General features: G+C 36.5%; 1 protein-coding gene across 5 annotated transcripts in view; it reads left to right on the top strand.

The window, feature by feature from the left end:
- The window catches only part of ZNF536 (zinc finger protein 536), a 343,785-nt gene that overhangs the window by 52,384 nt on the left and 271,401 nt on the right, over positions 1-20,000 (top strand). For 3 of the 5 annotated variants that reach the window (XM_071567722.1, XM_071567727.1, XM_071567726.1), the window contains exons 2-3: positions 2,173-2,267; positions 14,059-14,129. The gene's annotated coding sequence lies outside the window, so the exon portion shown is untranslated. The remainder of the gene's footprint in view (positions 1-2,172; positions 2,268-14,058; positions 14,130-20,000) is intronic. The other 2 variants (XM_071567724.1, XM_071567723.1) reach the window with 1 other exon arrangement.

Genomic DNA, 20,000 nt, shown 5'->3' with positions numbered 1-20,000 from the left:
AGATAACATCTTTTAGAAACCTAACAGTTTATTATCCTCTTTGTTTCTATTTCTTGGCTTTCTTATATTGAATGAGCTGCAAGGAAATACTAGAAAGGTATATCTTGAGGTTTTAGGACATCAACAACAGCAGAAATTCCAGACAAACAAGCTGTCACTGTTTTTAGATAGTGTGCAACTGAAAATGTTGGATGGGACCTATGTTTATCTGCAGGAGTTCAGGAATTTGCTTTCCTATGTGTCCAAACATTGTAACTGAAATTCACTTAATGAATTCTAAGATGGTATGGGCCTGTATAAATGAGACCTGAATCCTATCTAAATGACTTCATCTTTGGGAAGACCTAATCTGATGGCAGGAGTTTTCTTTAACCATTTACAGAAGGTTTTTTGTTCTCTTCAGTCAACATTGTAGGTGAATTGCTTGACTCTCCCATTTGTCTGCTTCTCCTGTAGTTGGGTTTACCCCCAGGAAATGGGAGAAATGCCTTGTACTTGCTCACCACCCATTCAGCTCAATATTGCTAAAAGTGTCTAATGAGAAGATAGCCTTTGACTCTTGGGGCTTTTAATACAAGTCTAAACCCAGAGATAACTGAAACATAAAAGAACATTAGGCATAAGGTGAAAGCAAAACATGTGAGGAACTGGGGGGATGGCAAACCAGGTGTCTACTGAAGAATTATTGGCAGTTTGCTGTGGAAATGTGAGTTATAAAGGAGGGGTTTAAGCTTTAGCTGGGTAATTCTCCTATGTCAGAAGTTGTATGGCAGAATCATCCTTTGGAGAACATTTCAGAGTGTGACAAAGACTGGTCCAATCTGCAAGCAAGGAGGGAAGGGGTGGAATTCTTGGAAGTGGTGTGGTAACCATCACAATGACAATAAGTAGCCTGTGTTTGGTGTGGTGGAGAAACCAAAGGAATGAAAAGAGGAGGTGGCATGGACAAAGTGGGATATTCTGCAGTAGCATTTTGCGTTGGGTGTAGTTGGGACAAGGTGGAGACTAGAGAGGTCTTAGAGGATACATGAGAAGTGCTGTATTGGTATTGCACTAATACTGCTGTGCTTCTTCCTAGCTTACTCCTGTTTTCAAAATTATTCAATGCTCTTTTCATCATTAATTGGAGCCCTAAAATTTGTTGTTTACCCTTCAATTCAATAAATAGCCTTGTACAGCAGTGTGGTCCTGTTGGTGCTGCCTGATTTAAACCAAATGCAGCAAAATGGCCAAGCTCTTAATTATTTCCCACTGAAATGAAGGATGCAATTCCGTACCCCAGCCTGGCAATGGGGCTCTGCAGAGAAGTCAGTGCTTCTCTGGGAACTCAGTGTTGGTAAGGTGAAGCCCTAAGGCTGTGGCGCTTGAATTGGGATTTCAGAGCCTGTTCTATGAAAGAGTTTGGTTGATATAGATGTACAAAGTGTATTATTTGGAAGTGACCTTTAATTTCATTTGTTAGACATGCATAGGAATAAACATAGTTAGAATTCTCAGTCATAAATTCTTCAGATTATAGCTTCAGTCGAGTGTACTTTATTTTGCTCTAAGAACGCCCTTTGTTTTTGTTTCTATTTTGCTTACTAATGTAATGGCCCTAAATTCACTACTGACAAATATCTTGGAAGTATTCTGGCTTGGCTTTTACTGCTGGCTCTTATCTCTTTTAAGTAGGGTTTATTAGATGAGATCATCTACAAAGGACTTATTTCTGTTATAAAATGAAATTAAAAAAAAGTAAAAATACAATTAGTAGCTGTTCTCTTTTTACTCAGTTTGAAAGATTAGAATATCAATGTCAAAGAGAATAACTGGGTTTCTGGAGTATGCTATGCAACTTTTGTTTTATCCTGTTTTGTCCTCTTTTGCTGTACTGTCTAGGGGAAAGGATCAGAAGAATTCCATTCTGTTCTTCATCATTATCTTGAGGAGAGGTTTTCCCTCTCAAAACAATCTTGAACTGAAAGAAGTTTTCAGTTCCCAATATGAAATGACCACCAAACATGTACATTATGAAGGCTTAAAAAAAATAAAAGGTGTTAATCCCATTAATATTCTAATACTTAATGCTCTCTGCTGTCCTGCAGATTGTCTGCTTGAGGTGGCATTGTAATATTTTAACGTAAATGTCTGATTCAAACACTGAGTTTTGACATATTAAATTTCTCACAGGTTTTATTTTTGCAGTTGTGACCTTCAGTACCTATCCTGTGTCTTTTAAGAATTTCCTCATCCAGGGAACACATTCGTTGGCTTAAGAATAACTGGTAAGAATACTTACTTATCTTGACTTACCTTGTTCTCATAACATTTTCTTCTACTTATGCATCTGAGTATAGGTTTATTTTTCCATATTAAAAATATATTAAACCAGGGTACCTAAATTAGATTTTAAAATCTCTTCTCACATATATTTTTTAAAAATTTCAAGAATACAACATTTGTCTTGCAAAACTTTTTCTCGTAGTTCTTTCTGGGTACAGCGAGCTACAAATAGATTTTTTTTTTCAAGAAAAAAATCTGCTTGGTGAAATCATGAGCATTCATCTTTATGCAGCTGATATATAATAATTGTGTTGGGGATGAATCATCATTTATTACTTTATCATCAGACTGCTGATTTAAAAAAACCCATGACATTCCTGATTAAATTCATTTTATCACTTTTTGGGTTTGGGGTTTCCCCCCCCCACCTCGTAAGTTCAATAGAACATCTCATGCATATTATTAAGAACCATATTCTGTTGTATATTAGCATGAGAAGAACACCCATGAAAATCAGTGGGTGGAGGGGTGTACTACATTGTATATGTGATTTTCCTTTGAGCTATTCCAGTGCAGTAGAAGAAAAGCTCCTGTAAAGTCTGAGAAATCAGATTGGTGTGGAAATAAGTGTGAAATCAGAATTGTGTTATTTGGCCCTCAGTTTGAAATAAAACTGTAGCTTCCTAGAAAATAACCAATAATTAATCCACATTGTACATGCATTAATTGATTCTTAAATCAAAATTTCTGATAGCTTCTGCCTCCAAATCAAATTCTTATGTTATACTGGGTTGTCCATTTGTTTCTATATGTTGTGAATCAGTAGAAATTGTGTGATTCAGAGGAGTTGGTCTGATTTATAGCTGATGTAAGTGAGAGGATATCCAGGCATATTAAAGCTTCAGTAATGCAAATGCATAAGCAGGTATTGAATTACTGATGCTAATGGAATTACTCACGTGAGTAAAGTTAAGTATAGACGTAAGTGTTTTCAGGATTGATGTCCATACTTATGAATTTATATTATTTAAGAGTATGGCTCACAATTTTTAAAACTTACTAATTGAATGTGAGCTACCGGATTTTATTCTAGACAATTGACTCAAAAAGAATTACAGTGACTTGATTCTAGAATAATTCCATCAACTTCAGAGAAGATATGTGGATTTTTTAATGTTGTAAATAAGGATGTAGTTTGACCAATTCACTTCACTGATCCCTACTAATATCAGGAAATACTTGCCAGAGTAAAGGAGGAGCACAGAACCGGACAATTAGTAATACAAATGGTTTCAATCAAATGGTTAAATAGCTCAGCAAAGACGTGGTTCGTTTTGTAATAGCATTTGGAATCCAAATAAAACGATCTGAGAGATGTGCTGGTTGTTGTGATGTTAATGCAAAAACCAGAAAACTCTCAGCACATCTTGAATTTCAGGGGATGTTATGAAGCCAATATATATTTCTTTAAAAAAGAAAAGAAACAACAAAAATTTCCAAGCCCACAAACTTAAAATAAGCATGCAGAAGCTCCTACTCAATTCTAATTAACAAAGCTTACCTTTCTCTTGACCATAGAGGTCATCATGTAAACTATTTAAATTGATAGTAATATTATGCACCACGAAATTAATTTTACATTGTATACAGTTTTTATTGTGACTTTATCTTGTTTCAAAAGTGCTTGCCTTCTGATTTTGTGGATATTACTGACTGGATTACTTTTATTTTGGTTTTTACACAACAGTTATATTAGAAATTTGCTGTTTTATTCTTACCTTCTTAGTAAAAATCCTTTTATCACACAATGGGTAATTTATATCCATTACCAGCCCTTTCAATCCTTTTCAGTGGTGCTGTCAGTGCCTTTGGCACAGTAATGATTAATGTGATCTAATAATAGTGTGCCATTATATTACCTTAGTAAAACATGTACCAACATCCTATTCAGATCTACCAAATTCATAGCTTCCTATAATATTTTTGTTGAAAGACAGGATTACTATTTTTCAAAGCGGAATTTTTTTTTTTGCCTTTAACATATTTAATGAAATTCACAATTCTTTGCCATGGTAATCTTTGTGCATGCATTTGGGCTTGATGGGTGAATTTTATATCATTCTGCATTATTATGATTTGTTAGGCAAATTGTTTGACACATAAAGAGAGATATGCATTACATTGTTTTGCTTTGTTAAGGGTGCATTTTAAGCATTCAGTACCTTCTGATTATTGTGCTGTATTTATCATGCTGGGTATATTTAGATTGTATTATGCAAGAATAAGCATTTGGGGTAAAATGTGTCTTTTTCTGCATTCTAACCCAGATACTGCCATATACTGCAGAAAGCAAGCTCTGCTCCTTTGCCCAGCAGTACCAGTTTTGGTTAAGTTGCTTTGCTGTGGTGCTTGCTCTTTGGGACTTCCTTGCCTTTTTTTTTTTTTATCCCCTGCCAGTAGAAACATGCAGAATGGTGCCCAGCTGTGAGCTGGAAACTGGGTCTGTGAAGTGCTATGTCTGTACATACATTCAACAACCAAATTCATATGTATCTTCCCTGTACTTTGAGGTTCAACCAGATCCAGCATTGTTTGACCCCAAACTCCAGCTGTCAGGTAGTATCACTTCACCTGAGAGGCAGAGAAACTATGCAGGGGACACATTTTTGATAACAGAAAGTGTTGGTGCTTATAAAAGTGTTAGAGTTGTGTCTATATGACTGTCTTCCAGTCATTCCAGTTATGTACCTGACAGATGTAGTGGGGGAATGTGCTACTGCCCTTACCCTGAGCACTGATTCCCCCAGTCCTCTGAAACAGGTGGGACTTCAGTCATGGAACTCTTTGCAGTTTCGCATTCATCTGTTTAATAATGCTTCTAATCAGCATGGTCAAAGAGTTTGGATAACACTACATCTTTGCAAAGCATCTTAAATCTTCATCACCCGAAGATGTCATTATTGCAGTCAGGGAGTCACATACTTAACACTGTCGCAGTAAAATCGAAATGAAACAGCATGTCCACATTTTAACTCTACTTCGTGATGCTCTGTTAAATACATACTGTTACTGTTTCATCATATCACAATAAATAATGAATGAGAAAAATATTTTAATCTTGTCAATACTGGCAATGTCTAAAAACAAGCGAAGTGTGTGTATGCATTTATGTGGATTCCTTATTTGATTTAGGCTAAGCGATACAGCTGTAACATGATTTGAAATATGCAATCAATGTAAACGAAGAAAAATATTTTGAATTCAGTATATAAACTGTGTGGGTCTTTAGATATATTTTTAGGAAAATAAAAAAAGATGATGACTGTCATACCATATAACAATAATACTACCACTGGAAAAATATGTGGCAGCTTTATTTTCTGAGACAGTAAAGACAATCTTAAGTCTTGGTCATTTAAATCAAAGACATTCTTATCTCTTCCACATAGCTGATTCTTCATGACATAACAAGAAATAAAGCCTGAAATCTTGGTTTAACATTGTATTTAAAAGGTTTAAAGAAAATTCAAAGATATGCTTCCCTGTTTTTAGTAGTAAATAGTTATTAATGAAACAGAAAAGCCTTTTATAAAGAACTCTCCAAAATCAGTTTACTAATGGAGATATAATTTGCTAAAGCTCTAACAGAGCTGTACCAGTCTTGAATTAGTGATGCCTTAGGTTGCACTGTAAGTCACTGGACTGTCTATTGTGCAGATTGCATTATTCCTTATTGCTTTATGACTCCTGGATCCTGCGGTTGTACTAGTCAGGATGACCAAGCTGGAATGAAAAATGGAGTCTTCTTTTTTTAGGCTAAGAATGGAATGGGCAATGAAATGTTTCTCCCTCACCTCTTTACATGCAACTCAAAATAAATGTGCTAGGCTGCAGAAAAGACTTCTCCATAGTCTGAAGCATTTTAGGGTCCTGGTTGTTGTTTCTTATGTTGTTACTTTCCGTGAAAGGTTATTCTATGAAGTGCTTTAGGCACCAGGTTCATCGGGGCCGTGTTATGTCTGTTTCATTGATAAAGTAGGATTGGAAGTCACTGAATTGGCCAGCAAAGGATTATTCCATCTGTTCATATCTTCATCCTGATGGGACAGAGGCTCTGATGTGCCGGTTCTGGGAGCAGGACTGGTTAGAGGAAGGAGAAGAGGTTGCTGATGCAGCTGCATAAGCTGTTAAAGAGCACCATTACAGTTCACTGCCCCTGTTTAAGCTCCTCCTTGTATTGCTGTAGTGTCATCCTTAACACACTTGGGGAGGTTAGGAAGTGACTTCTTTTGTGTGACTCTGAAAGAAAGGCCTCCCAGTAAGCAGAGGAAGAAGAATAAAATAAAATTTAAAAATCTTGGCCTATTCTTGAAAGATAGAAAGACAAAAGAAGAAAGTATTTTTGGCTTTTAAGGCTAATTTTATCTCTTGTGAGGCCATCAAGTCAATGAGTAGAAGTGGCAACTGGTAATTCTTGGGTTATATTACTAGCCACTGAATTACTCTCTGACTTTAGTAATGAAACATAAATGTTCTTTCTGTTCCCCAGTGGGCAAAATACCATTTACCTGTCTCAAAAATGCTTTGTAATTTAATTAACACTTGGAGTGCTCTTTGAGATCCTTAGATAAAAGCACGCAAAATGAGTCAATTGTTACAGAAATCCCAATTTATCCCCATTTAAAAAAAATTACACTTTGTCTTGACTTTTTCAAACCTCAAGTAATGTTTGATAGGAGTTTTGGGCTTTGTTCTTACTGGTCCTTAGAGTCACTTATTCTTAGTGATTTGCATAGGCACGGTGTAGGTATTACTTTTTTTGTTCAACAGAGTATTTTGGTGGATCATAAATTACCAGTCCCTGTAGTGGGAATCTGTTTCTGAGTGAAGCATATATTTTCAGAGGAGAATTTGAGTTGTGCTAGACAAGTTCTGCATTATTCTTCAGTATATACCTTTCATTGTTTTGGGGAAAAGATTTCTTAATTTCCAGTTGTGCACTGGATGTAATAGCTTGGTCTTCATTTTATCAAGTATGCCTGTATCTTGCTGATAAATTCCATGATTGTACTATTGTAGGTACAACTAGTCAACAGGCATTTTTAATTACCACATCCTGTCCTGGCTAGATCACTGACCAGTGGCCAAACCAACTATTTCCTTTGTGTAGGCAATCGCTGTCTTAGAAGTACACACTGATGTACCTTTGAAATGTTTACTTGTATATATACTTTTGTTTGAAAATATGGTTTTTAAGAGAGCTGAGATGTGCAGATAAGTTGGTTTTTGCATCTGCTCTGACCTCCAATAAAGGTTTTGCTAAGGCAAGCAGAAACATTTGCAGCAAGTGAGCTGTGACTTCAACACATCCATGCTTTCCATCTTGTTTTGGCAACAGCCAGATCTCTCTCTCAAATCCTAAAGCCCCTGTCTTTGCTCCTGGATACCTAATTCTCATGCTTTTTCTTCAGCAACTTCATGCACTTACGTGAGCATTGCTGCCTATCACTCAACTTTCTTTACAGAGACTGCTGAAACAGTAGACACATACCTGGATACAGCTGGGCTCAAAGTAAGGTTCTTGCCAAAAAGTCTGTGTTAACAGATTTTCCATCTTTTAATTTACTTTCTGCCCCATATTATTTAACAACTCAAAAGGAGTTTAAACACTCATTTAAATAAGAAGATAATCTCAACAAGCATCTTACTACTAGCGAAAAATGAGGCACACCTGTTTGTACACAGTCTTGATGAAATATCTCAAAGTTATGCTAAGCAAGGCTGCCATTCCCTTCTTGTATTAGAAGTGTGATTATCTTGAAGTTTTAAGTTGTACTATTTGTGTAATAACACATAATAGAACCTACAAGAGAATTTATATCTTTCGTATTCTTTCCTTCATCTTCTCCAGCAGGTGTTCAAGAAGAACTCTTTTGGTCTTGCTGTGATAATTTAAATAGATATTTTGGTGAAGTTGTGACAAACCACGGGTTGACTCTCAGCTGTTATATAAGTCTGGCAAAGCCAGAATAGCACGAATAATCTACCATTGCTTTTCCAATATCTTAGACTAATGTAAGTCCCATTTAGCAGAAACTGGTAATATTTTTTCTGAGTCTACAGCTAACTTTCTTTCCTTCTGTATAAATTTTGCTTTTATTTCACTTTTTAAATCAGATTCTGCCACAAAATGTTTGGAGGAAAAGTAGAGAGGCAAATGTTTGTGAGATTCATCCCTCTGCCCAGCTGTAGTGACAGGTAATAGTGCTGGGAAGAAGTGCAGATGTGCAGTAGCAATGTGGACAACTGTACACATGTAAAGGACTTTCTGAGAGCATCTTGCTTTCAGAACAGGTGAAAGTGTGCACCTGTAATGCCCAGACAAAAAGCAGAAGCTTCTCTCCCTGTCTCCCCCATGCCCTTCTTCTGGAAAAATCACTTTTTTACTGAAAATCTGGCTGGATAAAAGTACAGCACATCTTAACTCTCTTAATAGTGATCTCCAGTGTTGCTTTGAATGGATATTGTCCTGTGAGCAAAACACTGGAGGAAAATTCTTGTGTTCCTTTTCTTTTCTGTGGGTAACTTCACATTGCATAGCTGACCAAATATGCCAAGACTATGGAAAGAAGAGAAAATGGCAAGATGACTCTTTCCCCAAAACAGTAAACACACATTGTAGTCTGACTTCTTATTTGAGAAAGCAAGATTTTACTTTTTGAATAACTACTGTATTTTAACAATAGGCATCAAGTGGTTGCTATGTGATACACAACAGTGTTTTTCATGAACTTTTGGCTGCTGAATAAGCCCAGCAAATATGGGTTCTTACCCTTTTAGTTTTCTGGGTCAATTCATTTTGCACAAAGGAGAGAATGATAATTTGAGTTGTAGGCAGAGAATGTTTTCTTCACAGGGTAGGAAAGATGAAAGCTGTTTTTATTTGATTTCTTTTTAAATTAAAAATTATAATTCTTTATAGAGTTACAAATAATTATCTTATTACTAAAGGCATCCTGTAAGCTTGTTAGAGTCTTTCTCTGTAAAATAATTGCTAATTGTCACTGCAAACTAAAAGTGAGGGAGAAATACAAATATATGTGACGTGTATCTGTGGAATTTTTTTTAACGGTATTTGATTACCTCAAAAGTAAAGACCTGGGTAATGCTTTTTGTTTGTTGGGTGGTGCTGGTTGGTTACAGACTATATAAAATTGTCTTCTGAACTGCTGTTCTCTAAATGCTCAGTCCTTTCCTGCTTATGGGTCAGAGAGGACAGTGTCTGTCAGATTTAGTTGGCTTCCTGATGGGACACCACATTGAGGATGCTTTTATGTTCTTATCTCCTGTTCTTCTGTTGTTGGAATCCCACAGAGCAGGATTTCTGAAAATTGTAGATCTAAAATCTGTGTGGGAGCAGGGACTGGCACTCAGTAATGGGAGGGGAGGGGGCAGATGAGGTGGCAAAAGAGCAGGCAGATGTCAACAGCTACTGGGAACACCACTGAGGCACAAGATTACTGGCAGTTTATGTGGTGGGGAAGAATAAAGCTCCAGAAGCAGGGATAAAAGAGGGTGTTTTGGATAGAGAAGGAGGGGCACCCAGGTTATTCAAGGGAAGGGAGAGAAATTATTTCTAGCTATGGTGTGTGTGTATATATATATATATATATATTTATATATATATATATATATACATACATTAGGTTGAATAAATTTATACAAGTTTGAGCCAGGTGCTTCTGCTGGGAAGGTTTGTGTTAGTTATTTTTGCTTTGGTGTTTTTGGAGCATAGTAAAGGTATTTCTGCATGTGTTTACTGTGGCAGGTAGGAGCCAGCAAAGCACGAGTGTTTCACCTTGCTTAAAGAATTTCCTTACGCAGGAGAATGAAGGAAGTTACAATATACCCCAGATCACAGTCCTGAAAATCTTCAGAAAATTCTCTTTCTCCATTTGCCCAGTTGCCCTTCTATTCAAAATAGCTATTGCATCTTTTTGTTTAGGTTCATTCCAAATCCAATTTTGAGGGATAAACCTCAGACACTGCAAGACTCCCACCCCCAGATGATAATAGGGAGTCTTAAAATAAAAGGAAAAATTCTTTTATCGATGACACTTTTTATTTTGTTTTATTTTATTAGATGTTCTATGTAAAGCATTGAGATAATTTTCTCTCTCAAAGTCCTCATACACAAAGCTGTCTTCAGGGCTATTTTTTCTAGTTCACTGGACAGCTGTTCTGCCTGAAAAGAAAGAAAAGATCATATATCAATCAAAGACTTCAGGAGAATCCTTATGTTCTTTAACTAATAGAAAAATCCTAACTGCGAGGTCTTGATCTTCTGACTTCTGCTTTTTCAGTTTGGAGAACTGCATTGATGTATTTTCCAAGACTATCTGTTGGATTTAATTTTTTTAATGTTTCTTTTGTATGTCGTTTTGATGCTTGGAGGGTGTTACAAACTCATCTTCACTGGTGACAGCCACATCATAAGCAAACAGTTTTCTTACCCCTGTGACTTGATTCATCCTCTTCTGAATGTCACTATGGGCAGAAATTAGTGCTACTTGGCGGAAACAAGGTTCTGTGCTCTGCTCTGCTGGTGCTGAACCACTGATTTCCAGTGGAAAAAGACAAAAGGGCTGAAGGATGTGTTCAAGCTGCAGCTTCTTAACTTGTATAGATGTCTATATTTACTCATCATTCTGCAGTTTTGTAACTCCATTGCAGTGAAATAACTCACATGGAATAAATTCCTTTTAAAATTAAAAAAAAGTTAAATTACTATTTATGCATTTACACTGGTCTGTGATGCTAATTTAAAGAAGATGCAAGTACATTAAAACTCCTTGCCTTTAAAAAAATATTCAGAATACTTTGTGCAATTTACTAGAGGATATGTATATACAGTAGCAGCACTGATTTTTACCATACGTCCTTTCATCTGTAAGTGTGAGGTGAAACACATAAGTGAACTTGGATGCTGCCATTTTAGCCCAGCAGTGATTACATTGCAGAATGGAGACCACATTCCTGATGCAGGGTTTTCTGGCCATGTTACGTTATGAGCTGAGTGTTAGAGTGTGATTGCACTGCACAGGTAGACTGGCACCAGGCTGAAGACTGACTTGGACACAACAGTAGCCCAAAGGAGCTATTAAGTGAACTTGGACATTTTTGCACAAAGTTAAAATACAAAACTAAACTCCAAGAAGATTTTTGTGTCCACCTGTTGGTGCTCTTCAAAGCAGTCTGTTACACGTTCATGCTATGCTGGCATTTGATGGTATCTTCAGAGCCCAGACAATGCCATGTGGGGCTCAGCAATAAACAGATTTGCAGTGTTTTGATGTGTTTTGCTGAAAGAGACCCTCTGTTCTCTAAGCCAGCAGACCTTGACTTTGGTAAAGCTTTGCAAGGGCTGTCTGGCCTGGATTCCTTTATGTAGGATTGCAAGCAAAATTAAGGCATGACGCAGTTAATTATGCAGTGGAAAAGAGGTATGAGAAAGGAAAGATGTGCCAGCATAATTGCAGTAAATTCTTGTATTTACATATACTTAGAGTTGTCCTGATCCAAAATTTCCTGAAGCGAATGAATTTATTGATTCTAAGCAGATCTTGGATCATATCACTTGCCACATTGGATCAGAATATTGGGCCATCAGGTGCCATTGATTATGACCAGGAGCAGAGGATTTAGGGGAAGAGGCAAGAAACCTGTGATCAGTCATTCTAGAATAAGCTCTTCTTAAGGATGTTGTAATTATAAGCAGGACTCATGGCCAATGTGCACAACATGATAGCTCCAAACAAAGGGAAAACAATGGGGATTATTTAATTCTCTTTTGCTTTGAAATAAAAAAAGATCAGTTTTATTTAATCAATAGACTCTAGGGTTTGATGTATGGATGAAAACTTACAATCAGTGGAATAATATTTCTGGTTAAGCACTTCTCATCAGGAACTTGTTTGACCTGTGAGCCGCTTCATTTTTTAAACTTAGATGTCTCTATTATAGAACTTCTAAAGATTGTTGCAGTACCAGTATGGGGAGTGTGTGTGTGCTTTAACACAGATGCATCTTGTAGGAGAGGAGATAAACCTTTTTCTTTGTACACAGACACATACATGATTTATCAAGCATATTGTATTACTCTGTCTTTACAGTAAAACATACAGTGGATGTGAATTACTCTATCTGTGAAGGATTAGAAACTCTGATGTTCTGTCTTATATTCAAGAAGAGGATTACTCTGCAGATAACATGCAGATAATTTAGTGAGCCATTGCAGTTTAAGGACAGCAAAATCAACTTTCTTGAGGTAAAAGGAATAGGAATTGGTATAGAACAATACAGTGTAGCTGACTACTCACAGACATTTAAAGAGAACATCAGAAATCTATCATTATATATTTATTGAACAGTTATCATTCACATCATCCCCAAATGATATTTTTATTTACAAAACCCCAAAAAATATTGTAAATGCTGAGTACCTTGAAATTCCCCAATTTTATTGCATGTCTTGGCATGATTGGCAGCATTACATGACAATAGCTCATTTAAATATGAAACATCTGTACATAATTATTTAGGGATTTTTCATCTGTTGATTTTAGAAATGAGGATTTTGAGTCCTTGCATGCATAGTTGTATGTTACTTATATACAGAAGCAGTCAGTAATAAAAGACTAGGCTAATAGTATACTGTATATGGTTTTGTGATTAAGATAGGAAATGCAGAGTGAGAAGAAATACAATATGCACTGCATTTGATTTCAGGTGTGGCAGCAGCAATTATGATTTTGTAACAGTGAATAACATGACAGTTCAAAAACACAGTGAGAAGATTATGCTTTTGTATACGCAGCAATGTAAATTCTTAAAATAACAATGTAATTTTTACATTTTTCACTGGATATCAGGATAATCTAATTTAGAACAATTTATTCTCAACAGGTATGGTAAAAATAGATATATCATTCTGGAGCGTGGTATAATACATTAATTTTTATGAGTGACTTATGAAGATGTACAACTCAGGACCTAGGATAAACATCATATTCCTTAATTAATCCATTACATTATGGCACATATGTGTCACTTTTATTACCCTAAAATGAAAAATGTTGGGGAAAGGAAAGAAAGCTGGTGGAGTTTTTTTCTGTATTAGAAAACCTTTCTTCTAAAATCATAAAGATCTAAAATCTACTGCAGCAAACACTACTAATGAGTTAAACATCTAAATTCCTTGAAGACTTGTAAGATAAAGAGCCATCATCATGTGGTAATCATTCAAATACATTCTTAGCTCAAATATTTTAAAGCTTCTGGATGCAGTTCCTACATATTTAAATGAATCCAGACCACTTACATTCCAACTAGAGAATGAAGGTGAAGTTGGGATTGAGCAACAATAAAGGATCAGTAATGGAAAATGAAAAAGGATTTATCTGTACCTTTAATATCCCAATATGGATGCTCATAGTTTCTGAAGCCACCTGTAGAGATCTGCAATGAGCATTTCTGTGTTATGATCTTACAGGTTTCAGCCAAAATTGTCCCTTCTGCCCCATCATAGATCTCCAGTAAATCCAGTGTATTTGTTTAAAAGATACGAAACTTGTAATTTTTAGAGGAGAAGTATCAAATTGTCCCTTTGTTTGAATGCTCTAACCTCAGTTGTTCCCTTTGAGTGTGGGTGGGTGTCATGTTTTAACCAAAGAGTTTTATTTAAAGATGGAGATTAATATTAGGCTTGTAATTATAAATATTTTGCCTTTACAGCAGAGGATCTACAAGAGCTTTCATCATCTGTTGATTAAAGAATTAAACCTCACCACACTCCAGCCAGCCAGGTAAGTCCTGTTAGTCCTGCAGGTCCTAGCAGCTGTGGTTTGGGAAGAGGGGATGATTTCCTAAACATTGGTCACTGACAGAGCTATCCAGGCCACATCTTGAACCAGACTCCAGATCTCCTTGACTTCCTGATCTGAGACTTCTCAGCAGAATTTACCTATTTGGTTGTCTAATATGGGAACTTTTTCCAAAATCCTGTATTTCAGTCGTATTTATGTACTTGAGCTGGATGCTGAAACAGTCACTTGCAAGTCAACTACTACACTTCATAATATCAAACTCATAAGTTTATGTGTGTTTTGTGAGCCCAAGAGCAAACAATCTTTTACATATCTGTGTGAATACATTTTAATGTGATTTTACAATATTAGGTTATCTGTCACTATTTGTCATTTCTAAAATCTAATGCTAATAGAATTTAGTATTTGTCATTTTACATTAAAATAAGAATAGACGTAAGACTACATAAACCAAAACATTATTAACAAAAAAAATCAAAATAGTGATTATTGTCTATTGAAGACATGAAATTTAATACAAATTAGCACAATACAAAGAAATATGCTTTTCTGCTATCTCAGCATTAGAAGAATAGCTCTGCTTTTCTCCATATGTCTGTGTCACCAGGTTGTTATTTCTTTTGTTTAGTCATATAATAGAATGTGTTGAGACATATTATCCTCAACTTGTGTAACAGCCTACAAATACTGATTGCAGTTTGAGCTTGTTATGGAAAAGTATTGCCCTGTGGATTGAGAAAATGACCAACAGCGGACTATAATCTATGAAGCTGAGAGTAAAATTGCCAACTAGAGGTCATTTTTCAAACCAAGGGGCAATAGTTTTCTACTATAAACTGAATATTACAGTCAGTATATGTTTTATTAAACCATTTCAGAAACTTGGGAGCAGTTTCATTTAAACTTCTTGCTTGATGTGGCTCTGAGAACAGGCCCAGGGCAGCTCACAAAAGAGGTCTGGCATAGTCTCTATAATAAATATTCTGTATACTCAGTAATTATGAAGGCTTTAGGGTCTTTATGGTGAATGGCCATATCCTGCCACCATTCTGAATCCTTAGCAGCAATTGAAGTCATTAAGATTTGTGTATAAAAATCAGTGCAGGCCAATGTTTCTCACTGTAATACTATGACAAACTAGAGCCAAACTATATAGAAAAGCCAATTATTGCTATTGCAGTCCCTTTTTCCATTTTTTTTCCTTTTTCCTTTTCCTCCTACTGCTTTTCTTTCCTGCTGAGGTGTGTTGATGATGGCACTCATACGGGGTGATTGCTTGGTGTTTTAGTCAATGACAGGGTTTCCACTCTGGAATGACAGAAATAACAATAACATTCATGGACAGGGTGAAGCCTTTAACTTCCTTCTTTTACACACCTTGCTTGTCCCCGGAGTTCTGCCACCCTGTGCCTGGGGAACAGGGGTGCTTTCTGCAGCAATTGCTCGGAGTGACTCTTACTGTCTAGTTTGTCACTACAAAATCCTCAGTGGACTTCAGGTCTTAGGAAGAGTGATGGGAAGCTGTAGCTTCTCTGCAGACTAGGGGGCAAAGAAATATCATAAAGACCACAATGTCTTGGGAACAAGGGAGTCAAATACAATCTTTCACTTTTTCCTCAAGAATCCCAATCCCTGATGGAAGTATTTTGTTTAGAGATCCTTGTGGAACTTCTCCTTAACCTCTTCTGCAAGCTTCGATGTCAGCTTAACTACCTTACAGGATTACCAATTTTCTATTTTGTGGCAAAGCTCATAGTTTGATCCTGGTTTTGTGGCATAACCATGTCACAGTCCAATACTACTATGTTGTCCACAGTACACATATTTCAGTTCCTGCATGCCTAAGTTGCAAATTCACGTCATAATCATGTCTGTAAATTGTGTATTCTCATAACCATAATTAGAAATTTCTATCTGCATTTGCCAGATTAATGCGTAGTTACAGCTGTAGCATGGGCAAATTAGGTGCAAAGTATGTTTTTGTGCTTGGAGTTTTGAAAAACCAGACCTTACATCCATATGTGTGTATATATTATACAGACACAGACATAATTTTCAAATGGTCATAATTTTAAAGGTCTACATAAAACTTCACCTCTGTAAGGGTGATGGATTAGAATAATAAAAAATGGAGCAGCAAAAGACCTGTTATACATCCAGTCCATCTTCTTGACATTACAGGATTGTTCCCTACAGGGTACTTGCAAATACTTTGTCCAGAGCAGGTTTAAATGTCCCAAGCAGTGAAGTTCCCACTAAAGTTTGGCAGATATAATTCAAAGGATATTTTTCTGACACTCCATCTTAAATTGAACAGTTTACCATGTTATGTTGGTCATAACTTTGGGGTCCTGTTCTGTGTATATCTCCTTGGCGCCTCCAGGCTTGTAAATACTTGCAGAAAGTTTCCATAAATTACTTTGGTATTGACCATGCCATTTTCTCTATCTTACACTGTCACAGGGCAATTTTGAAGTTTTGCCCCCAACCCCAAACTCTCTTGCAGATCTAAAGACTTGGGTAATTAAAGATGATGCTCTTAATTTAATGTTGCATATATTGCATAATATATACACACTATATATATGATTATGTATCCAGTCTGTGTTCATTTGTAGGAGAATGTTGTTTAGAGGACTGTCTGATTGTATTGGGCCCTGAACAAACATATAATTAATCTCATTTTTAGGAATGCTTAGCTCCAAGCTGAGGGTGTAGAAATATAGGGTTATTAGTTTCTGGAACATTTTTATTATGCACTTTCTATTTTGATTGACAACTATTAGTATTTTAAGATGACAGAACTAAAACTTATGCTGCCAGATAGCATCAAATGTAATGCATGCTAAGTAAACAGAAGCATGTGAGCAGGATAATATTTATTGTACAGTTACAAAGCAATGGGGTAAGAGACTAGAGAGAAAATTATTCTTCAAGAAGGATATTTGATATTTTACACTCTTTAGAAATACAAACATAGGACTGAACTTTGCACCCTGTTTCCTAAGAGTAGCATGCAGGTTTTATCATCTATCCTGACTGGGTTGCTCTTGAAAGCTTCCATTCTTTACCTTCTTCCTTTCTCTAAAATTGCCTCTGCAGGAGAGGAGGAGGAGGACAAGATCCTTGTGAGATGAATTTCATAGCTCTTCTGCTTTACCATTTCATGGTTTGCCTTGCAGCTTCAACTGAAATTTGTAGTGACCCCTTCATATTCAGTCCTTTTCCTGGAGTGCTTGACTGCCCAAGTCAAGTCTGGTGGAGTGGGTGGCACAGTGAGGAGGAGTGTTGTGCAACAGGAGACTGGTGAGGGGAAGGCACTGTGATCAAGGCAGGTTGCAGTTTCTCATTTGGCAAAATACAACCCCACAAAAACCCCCCCCACAAAAACTCCTGAACAAAAAAAAAAATAAACCCAAGTAAATAATCATTTTGTCTCCAGAAAAAAAAAAAAAAGAATTGTTACTATGAAGATGTGCAAATTTCCCATGTGTTTCTAGTGAATATTTAATATAAAGCAATTAGAGGAGGGCAAGAATTATGTAGCTTTTAAAGAACAATGAAGAAAGAGACTCTTGTTTTCATGACACAATTCACCCATCTAAAATTACTTATGGAATTCGTGTTCAAAGGAAGAAGCTGGAATTTTCAGAACCTGGTTCAAAAGGTTGTGCTTAGGTCTGTGTGCCTCAAATGCCATGCTGGAGCCAGGCCTGTCTTTAGAATGGGATGTCAGAGATGTGCATCTCCTGAAAACACATATAAATAATACAAAGTGAATAAAGATGTGAATGCTTGTGCTGTGTGAACAAGTAAATTGAAAGATAAAATTAGCATTAATCAAAAAGGAGGAAGACTTTGGCCTTTTTTTTTCCTCAGCTTTTCTGTTCCTTGAAAGTGGTTTTCTTATTGACTTGTGCTTGGCATCAGGCTGATGCCATTAACAAGAATACTAGTCTTAAAATGTTTATTGTGAATCATGGTTGGTGAAAGAATTGCAGGTGCTTATGGAAGTCCAAGTTTTGAATAGTAGTTCTTGTCGATCAAGGTAACGTGTCATTGTGCCTGATGTACTTGTGAATTGTTATCAATCCTGTTACCAATTTGTGTCTAATCCCTTCTTGTCCATCTGTGATGCTTACGGTTCATCCTTTTGGGCATTAATATTCACGTTTCAGAATGATACATCTAATGACCGATCTCACTTTGAGGGAACAGTGCCATGTTATGATGGAATAAAGTGTCATGATGCCTTAGGTAAATAAGTAAATTGGTATGGAAAAAACCAAAAAAGCCTTCATCTGGCAGGAAAGGAAACAAGAGGAAAAGTTGTGGTCTGCAAGTCCTGGTGAAACAAGGGTACTACCCAGCAGAGTATGAATGAAGAAATGTGCCATCTGAATCACATTTGTAGTTAGAGTGAGAGTGGTTATATGGAGGCTGGGATTATGTAAAGTGCATTTCAGGTAACCTTTCTGGGTTTTGCAGCTATGGTTCCTGTAAACTTCTCTACTATAGTCCAGTGCAAATTGTAATGCTTTGTTCTGAGATTTGGGAAGAATTGTGTTGGAGTTGTTACTCATGAGGATCTCAGCTACAGTCTTAGATCATCAGGGTCAGGATTTCAATGCCGGTACTGTTCCCATTTTGACATCTCTGTCTCCTGTAATGTAAACTCTGTCCTCAAAGACTTGCTTAGGGATGGCACTGATATTTGATGGGAGCTGCAAACCCACTAGAGATCAGATGGAAAATATGTATATACTGTATCTGTGCATGCCATGTGGCAGCACGGCACAGTGATGGATTAATGCTTTAATGTATACAGTATCTTTATTATACAGTCAAGGGGGGGAAAGTGGATGTTTCTATTTATCAGTTGGGATTTTTTGTCTTGAGCGTTTCTATCTTTGACTGATACAAATATTTTGGAATCTAAACATATCTTTGCAATACTGTTGTGTCTTTGTTCTGGATTTCTTTCATCTTAACTTATCAGCACAGTATATGAGCCATTTTATCCTACAGTGTGATCATCATCCTTGTGTGCATTTGCTCATTAATGTCAGGTTAAGGTCTAAAGAAATACGAAAGTAGAAGTGAATTTTTTTTTGCTTTGTTTGTACTAATCTTTTTATACTAATAATGATGGAAAAAGTAAAGTACAGTACTGTGGCTTTGAGAAAAAGAAAAAGTATACACATTTTCCACAAGTGCTCTACTGCTTCCCATCTTGGGTTGGCTTAACTATTAGAATTCAAACATGACCTTATAGCAAAAACAGCGATCAAGTCTCTCTTTGCAGTAGGGAATAATTAATTTGGTATTTAGAAATAATTGAAATATCATAATAAAATATTCCTTAGAAACAAATGTATATGAAACGCGCAATCTAATATTTGCATTTTTTCACTGAATAGATTTCTTTTTTCACTCAGGTCCTTTACATAAATTCATAAGTAGTTGGTAAGATCTGGTTTTATATATCTGATACATATTCTGTTAGGAAATTTTGAAAAGAGAAAGTACCATTGGAAAAATGCCTCTTTGTTTCTTTTTTCTTTCTTCTCCTCCTCCCCTGCCTCCCCCCCCCCCCCAGTCACCCTAGAATTGTTTTTAGACACCTTTTGCTTTAGTTAAAAAATAGAAACAAAATTAAAACAACTTTCTGATTTTTAAGCGAGAAATCTCCAAGTAGCAGCACTGGGTGAGTGGTTTGAGGAACAGGAGGACAGCAGAGAGGGTAAACCACAGTATGTCCCATGGGGAGTGACAGGGCACTGATTCCCGTGCTGAGAACAAGGGGCAGATGAGGTTTCCCAGTTGAGCAAAACCCCGAAGCACAAGGAG

The sequence above is a fragment of the Pithys albifrons genome, chromosome 12 (assembly GCF_047495875.1).
Source record: "Pithys albifrons albifrons isolate INPA30051 chromosome 12, PitAlb_v1, whole genome shotgun sequence".
Lineage (NCBI taxonomy): Eukaryota > Metazoa > Chordata > Aves > Passeriformes > Thamnophilidae > Pithys > Pithys albifrons.
Note: the sequence above shows the minus strand (reverse complement) of the source record. Positions and strands in the feature narration are given on the sequence as shown.